Here is a 7,544-nt window from a genome sequence, read left to right as displayed (position 1 = left end):
ATAGTCGTCAAAAAACATACGATGGATATAAAAATATATTTATAGATTAGCCAAAAATATCTATTTACTTTAAGAAAGGTTGTATATGAATAATTTTGATAATTTATGCTCCTCTGAATGCGATTCCACTGTGATTCTAATGTCTGAGGGGTAACGTTGTATGGAGAATTTCTACATATACTTTTACCCATCCTAATATAAAGTCCTTACCACAAATTGTCAAATTTCCTTCATTCCTTAATAATAATTGTCTGAAATCACGATAAGTGTGAGCCATACGACGCAACATGTTCTCGAGCCTTCAACATAATTACCTTCTAAGAGTAATAAATTTCTTCAGATAAATTCAATATACAGTCCGCGTTGTACAGTTAGGTTCGGTAAAATGCTATTAGCTGGCTATATGCGCCTGTTGGGAAATAACCGGTATAGACTCCGTTGCTCACCAATGCGTGACGAAGGGTATTCGACTAATTAGTATTCTGATAGTTTTCAATTATCAATAATGATTATAGCCATACGCTTCGCGCTCAAAGGTCCCGGGTTCGATCCTAGCTCATTCGAGTTTTTTGTTCTATGAGGGTGCGCGTTTCTATGCACTTTATTCGTGTGTGTGTGTGTGTGTGTATATATATATATATATATATATATATATATATATATATATATATATATATATATATGGAGAGAATGAGTGAGGAAAGATTGACCAAGAGGATATATGTGTCGGAGGTGGAGGGAACGAGGAGAAGAGGGAGACCAAATTGGAGGTGGAAAGATGGAGTGAAAAAGATTTTGTGTGATCGGGGCCTGAACATGCAGGAGGGTGAAAGGAGGGCAAGGAATAGAGTGAATTGGAGCGATGTGGTATACCGGGGTTGACGTGCTGTCAGTGGATTGAATCGGGGCATGTGAAGCGTCTGGGGTAAACCATGGAAAGCTGTGTAGGTATGTACATTCTGCGTGTGTGGAAGTATGTATATACATGTGTATGGGGGTGGGTTGGGCCATTTCTTTCGTCTGTTTCCTTGCGCTACCTCGCAAACGCGGGAGACAGCGACAAAGCAAAATATATATATATATATATATATATATATATATATATATATATATATATATACATATATATATATATTTTAAACGTCCATATACATAACATACATACAGACATATACACACGCCTTCATTCCCGTCGACACCACGCCACAGGGTATAGCAACAACCCCCCCCCCCTCCCGCCCCTCTAGGGAGGCTAGTAATTACTTACTCATTTTGTGATTATGTTTGTTTTCCCCAGGCTCCTTATGGTTCCCCTTCGAGGATACAAATCTATATTTCAATCTACTCCGTCACATCCGGTTATAATAATTTTTGCTTTGAAGTTATACAGCAACACTTGACCAGCATTTATTGAACGTGGCTTTTAAGAAAACAAGTAATTGTGTAGTCACTAAGTGGAGGGGGAGATGGTTCCATGTCTTTGTAATGAATGTGCTACATCTACTAAACTAAATATCTTTTGAACACTTTCTTCAAAAGTTTATGAATAATTGTAAAACCATTGTTTTCTTACCATGCATGTGGGACCACCAATATATCTGGTGGGAGTGCCTTGGTCTGCGGAGTATGCCATCACCTAGCTCTTGGTAGCTTTTTTTTTTTTTTTTTTGTAACATCCTTTTTAATCCTCCTTGCTATAGCTTCTGGTTACTTTGGCAGCCCATCTTGAAGACCAGTTCTCTACCATCAGGTAATGATGGGGGTCTAGTCTTGGTAGATAATACAAGATGACCAACATGTACCTCAACACTATCACTGTTCTTCACTTGTTCCTGATACAGCTTCTCTCTGGTAAGAAATGGCAACTGACAAGTATCTTTAATATGGGAAATATGACTGATTTCATTTTTTAAAATAAAGCTATCTTGCCTAGAGAGGCAGTTAGTGGGATGTCTAATCATCACTGACATACAGTAATATGCTTGCACACAGTAATACTGTTCCTGCATCTAGGTCAGCACTCTTATGAAAGAAATTATGCCATCAATTAGAATTAGAATTTACCATGTATTTCAGCTTTGTTCAAATGTATCTTAAAGGTGCACCTTTACATATGGACATATCAGTAAGACCATGCCATGTGTTCCTGTTTGCACATGACATAGCTCTGGTGGCAGAGTCAGGAAACTCCTGACGCTGGTGTCTTGGTATATGTAAGTGTGTGAAATGAGGAACTCTGAAGTTAATGTGAGCAAAGGCAAAGTAACATGGCGTAGGAGGGGAGAAACAGGATGGCTTGTGAGTGTTTCAATGAGGACAATCTGAAGGAAATGGAGTGCTACTGGTAACAGTGAATGGGCAAGGCAATAGATGGAACCATAGCAAATGAAATGAATCACAAGGTAGAAGTGCTAAGGTCCTGAGTGAACTGAGAAGAGTTTGGAAGAAGTCAAAGTCTGTTTGGGTACAGATGATGGGCATTTGAAGTTGTATTCCAAACTGAGTTGTATGGATATGAAGCTCAGGTCTAGAATGCAAAAGAACAGCAGGGGGTGAATTTGTTGGATATGAAATCCCTTATGACAATATATATGAAGCAAGGTTACTAAGTGAGAAATGTCAGTATAGAAGTTAGGTGTGGCAGTAAGTGCAGCCTGGCAGAAAGAATGAATCAAGGTCTGCTGAAATTATTCAGAATATGGAGAGAATGAGAAAGGAAAGACTGACAGTGAACTGTGTCACAAATGGAGTTATGGGTAGGGGAATGGGAAATGGAAAGATGGAGAGAAAATGGCTTTGAGGCATTGTGGGTTAATCAATCCCCAAGGAGAGAGGCAGTAGGGTATAGAATCAAGTGGAACAATGTGGGCAGAGTCAGTGCATATTCTGTGATCAAGGAACAGTCTTGAAAGTGTGCCTGTGGATGGTGTATTCTTTTGGCACATTACACGTAACACCTAGAGAGTGACTATGAGCAAATGAGGCTATTGTATATTTGCTCCTAGTACTACCTCACTAAGATAGGACATGGAATATAATAACAAAAAAGAATCATATAAAATAATTTTTTACATTTTCACTCGTAATCTCATTTCTCTATTTTCATCTCAGCTTTCAAAAAGTTGTTGCATTATGATTCATTTACAACTAGGGATAGAAATGGTTTCAAAATATTTTCATGTGGGGGTTATGTGCTAAACCAGGGTATATGGAGCAATTACAGGAAACTGGTAAAGTCTGTGGAGTTTTAATGGAAATGTAAGGCTCCGGTTTCATTACATTATACATGAAAACAGCCTCATTTGGATTAAATATGTCCAATGAGGCAGTTGTTCATTTATAACTAATGCTACCTTATCAAGATAAAAAAATAAACCATTTAATAAATGATGAGTCTATACAAAACTGACTCCCTCTAAATACTCTTGAGATTAGAGCACTGCTAAATATTCTAGGGATGATCCCAGCAAAGTAAAGCACACTAAATTTCATAAACATTACCAGGAAACAATTCTATTGCTATCCATAAAGACAGATTGATAAAAGGTATCACACAAAACTGAATGCAAGAGCAAGAAATGCTTCTCAACTAATTTCAACAAAGTCTTTCTCAGGTAAGTAGTGATACATTTAGACCAGTAAACAAGCTTACATACACAACTGGCTGCTCAAGGAATGAGATGACGATGAGCATCACTACCTGATTGATCTGTTACAGACATTCACCTGCAAATGGACCAATAACTGGGCAAAATTCTGCTGCCACTTTAGTCCAGGCAAAGTGCGAACTTTAGTGTTGTTGGGCCATTCTCTTAGCCACTAGGGAACGTGTTTCCAAAGCCTCTCACTCCAACAGCTGGAATAAAAGGCCTCAAAAATGCTTTCAAGAAACGCATTACATCATTCACTAGCTACCATTCGAATAAAAAAATAGCCCATTGTGTCTTTTAATGGGACTATAACAGGAAACAACTGCAACACCTGGTATAAAGCATCAGCAAAAATGGTACTTTGTGATAGGCCATTTCACTGGAGATGAACTCCAGTATCAAATCAATCAGGCAATGACACTAATCAGCTTCCAGTTCCTTGATCAATCAGTTTTGTATAAGAGCTTGATTATGTCCTGATGAATGATTACTCTTTCGGAGAACACTGGCAAAACTTGCTGAGAAGAATAAATTCTTGGGCTCATGCATTCAATTTTCCTTGCTACTTTTCATTTCTAGTGCTGTACGTTCATGAAATAGTTCAACCACAGTAATAACCTCCAACAATAACTGCTTCTGGAAAGGTTGGGTCCTTTTCAAAACTGAATGAGACAAATCACTTCAATTTCAACACCTTGAAAACAGATGGCACTTGTCACATAAAATAATGCTATCTATATATATATATATATTTTTTTTTTTTTTTTTTTTTTTTTTTATACTTTGTCGCTGTCTCCCGCGTTTGCGAGGTAGCGCAAGGAAACAGACGAAAGAAATGGCCCAACCCCCCCCCCCCCTACACATGTACATACACACGTCCACACACGCAAATATTCATACCTACACAGCTTTCCATGGTTTACCCCAGACGCTTCACATGCCTTGATTCAATCCACTGACAGCACGTCAACCCCTGTATACCACATCGCTCCAATTCACTCTATTCCTTGCCCTCCTTTCACCCTCCTGCATGTTCAGGCCCCGATCACACAAAATCCTTTTCACTCCATCTTTCCACCTCCAATTTGGTCTCCCTCTTCTCCTCGTTCCCTCCACCTCCGACACATATATCCTCTTGGTCAATCTTTCCTCACTCATTCTCTCCATGTGCCCAAACCACTTCAAAACACCCTCTTCTGCTCTCTCAACCACGCTCTTTTTATTTCCACACATCTCTCTTACCCTTACGTTACTTACTCGATCAAACCACCTCACACCACACATTGTCCTCAAACATCTCATTTCCAGCACATCCATCCTCCTACGCACAACTCTATCCATAGCCCACGCCTCGCAACCATACAACATTGTTGGAACTACTATTCCTTCAAACATACCCATTTTTGCTTTCCGGGATAATGTTCTCGACTTCCACACATTTTTCAAGGCTCCCAAAATTTTCGCCCCCTCCCCCACCCTATGATCCACTTCCGCTTCCATGGTTCCATCCGCTGACAGATATATATATATATATATATATATATATATATATATATATATATATATATATATATATATATATATATATAATATATATATATATATATATTTCTTCTGTTTCCTTGCGCTACCTCGCAAATGCGGGAGACAGCGACAAAGCAAAATATAAGAGAAAGGTGCAAGAGGTGAAAAAAAGGGCAAATGAGAGTTGGGGTGAGAGAGTATCATTAAATTTTAGGGAGAACAAAAAGATGTTCTGGAAGGAGGTAAATAAAGTGCGTAAGACAAGGGAGCAAATGGGAACTTCAGTGAAGGGCGCAAATGGGGAGGTGATAACAAGTAGTGGTGATGTGAGAAGGAGATGGAGTGAGTATTTTGAAGGTTTGTTGAATGTGTTTGATGATAGAGTGGCAGATATAGGGTGTTTTGGTTGAGGTGGTGTGCAAAGTGAGAGGGTTAGGGAAAATGATTTGGTAAACAGAGAAAAGGTAGTAAAAGCTTTGCGGAAGATGAAAGCCGGCAAGGCAGCAGGTTTGGATGGTATTGCAGTGGAATTTATTAAAAAAGGGGGTGACTGTATTGTTGACTGGTTGGTAAGGTTATTTAATGTATGTATGACTCATGGTGAGGTGCCTGAGGATTGGCAGAATGCGTGCATAGTGCCATTGTACAAAGGCAAAGGGGATAAGAGTGAGTGCTCAAATTACAGAGGTATAAGTTTGTTGAGTATTCCTAGTAAATTATATGGGAGGGTATTGATTGAGAGGGTGAAGGCATGTACAGAGCATCAGATTGGGGAAGAGCAGTGTGGTTTCAGAAGTGGTAGAGGATGTGTGGATCAGGTGTTTGCTTTGAAGAATGTATGTGAGAAATACTTAGAAAAGCAAATGGATTTGTATGTAGCATTTATGGATCTGGAGAAGGCATATGATAGAGTTGATAGAGATGCTCTGTGGAAGGTATTAAGAATATATGGTGTGGGAGGCAAGTTGTTAGAAGCAGTGAAAAGTTTTTATCGAGGATGTAAGGCATGTGTACGTGTAAGAAGAGAGGAAAGTGATTGGTTCTCAGTGAATGTAGGTTTGCGGCAGGGGTGTGTGATGTCTCCATGGTTGTTTAATTTGTTTATGGATGGGGTTGTTAGGGAGGTGAATGCAAGAGTTTTGGAAAGAGGGGCAAGTATGAAGTCTGTTGGGGATGAGAGAGCTTGGGAAGTGAGTCAGTTGTTGTTCGCTGATGATACAGCGCTGGTGGCTGATTCATGTGAGAAACTGCAGAAGCTGGTGACTGAATTTGGTAAAGTGTGTGAAAGAAGAAAGTTAAGAGTAAATGTGAATAAGAGCAAGGTTATTAGGTACAGTAGGGTTGAGGGTCAAGTCAATTGGGAGGTGAGTTTGAATGGAGAAAAACTGGAGGAAGTAAAGTGTTTTAGATATCTGGGAGTGGATCTGGCAGCGGATGGAACCATGGAAGCGGACGTGGATCATAGGGTGGGGGAGGGGGCGAAAATTCTGGGGGCCTTGAAGAATGTGTGGAAGTCGAGAACATTATCTCGGAAAGCAAAAATGGGTATGTTTGAAGGAATAGTGGTTCCAACAATGTTGTATGGTTGCGAGGCGTGGGCTATGGATAGAGTTGTGCGCAGGAGGATGGATGTACCCTAATAATAGGGTAAGAGAGATGTGTGGAAATAAAAAGAGCGTGGTTGAGAGAGCAGAAGAGGGTGTTTTGAAGTGGTTTGGGCACATGGAGAGAATGAGTGAGGAAAGATTGACCAAGAGGATATATGTGTCGGAGGTGGAGGGAACGAGGAGAAGAGGGAGACCAAATTGGAGGTGGAAAGATGGAGTGAAAAAGATTTTGTGTGATCGGGGCCTGAACATGCAGGAGGGTGAAAGGAGGGCAAGGAATAGAGTGAATTGGAGCGGTGTGGTATACCGGGGTTGACGTGCTGTCAGTGGATTGAATCAAGGCATGTGAAGCGTCTGGGGTAAACCATGGAAAGCTGTGTAGGTATGTATATTTGCGTGTGTGGACGTATGTATGTACATGTGTATGGGGGGGGGTTGGGCCATTTCTTTCGTCTGTTTCCTTGCGCTACCTCGCAAACGCGGGAGACAGCGACAAAGTATAATAAAAAAAAAATAATATATATATATATATATATATATATATATATATATATATATATATATATATATATATATATATATGTGGAATTTTATCACCTAAAACATAAGGGATTGAATATATGAAAGATTATGACTCCTTAGGTACCATGTTATTTGGTTCCTGACAGATATTGGAATGAATCAGAGTAACTTATTCATAATACAATATGGTGGAGTAACTGAAATCCTTTGATATAACTGTGATGCAAAGAAAAGACAGATC

The sequence above is a fragment of the Panulirus ornatus genome, chromosome 39 (assembly GCF_036320965.1).
Source record: "Panulirus ornatus isolate Po-2019 chromosome 39, ASM3632096v1, whole genome shotgun sequence".
NCBI classification, from domain to species: domain Eukaryota; kingdom Metazoa; phylum Arthropoda; class Malacostraca; order Decapoda; family Palinuridae; genus Panulirus; species Panulirus ornatus.
Note: the sequence above shows the minus strand (reverse complement) of the source record.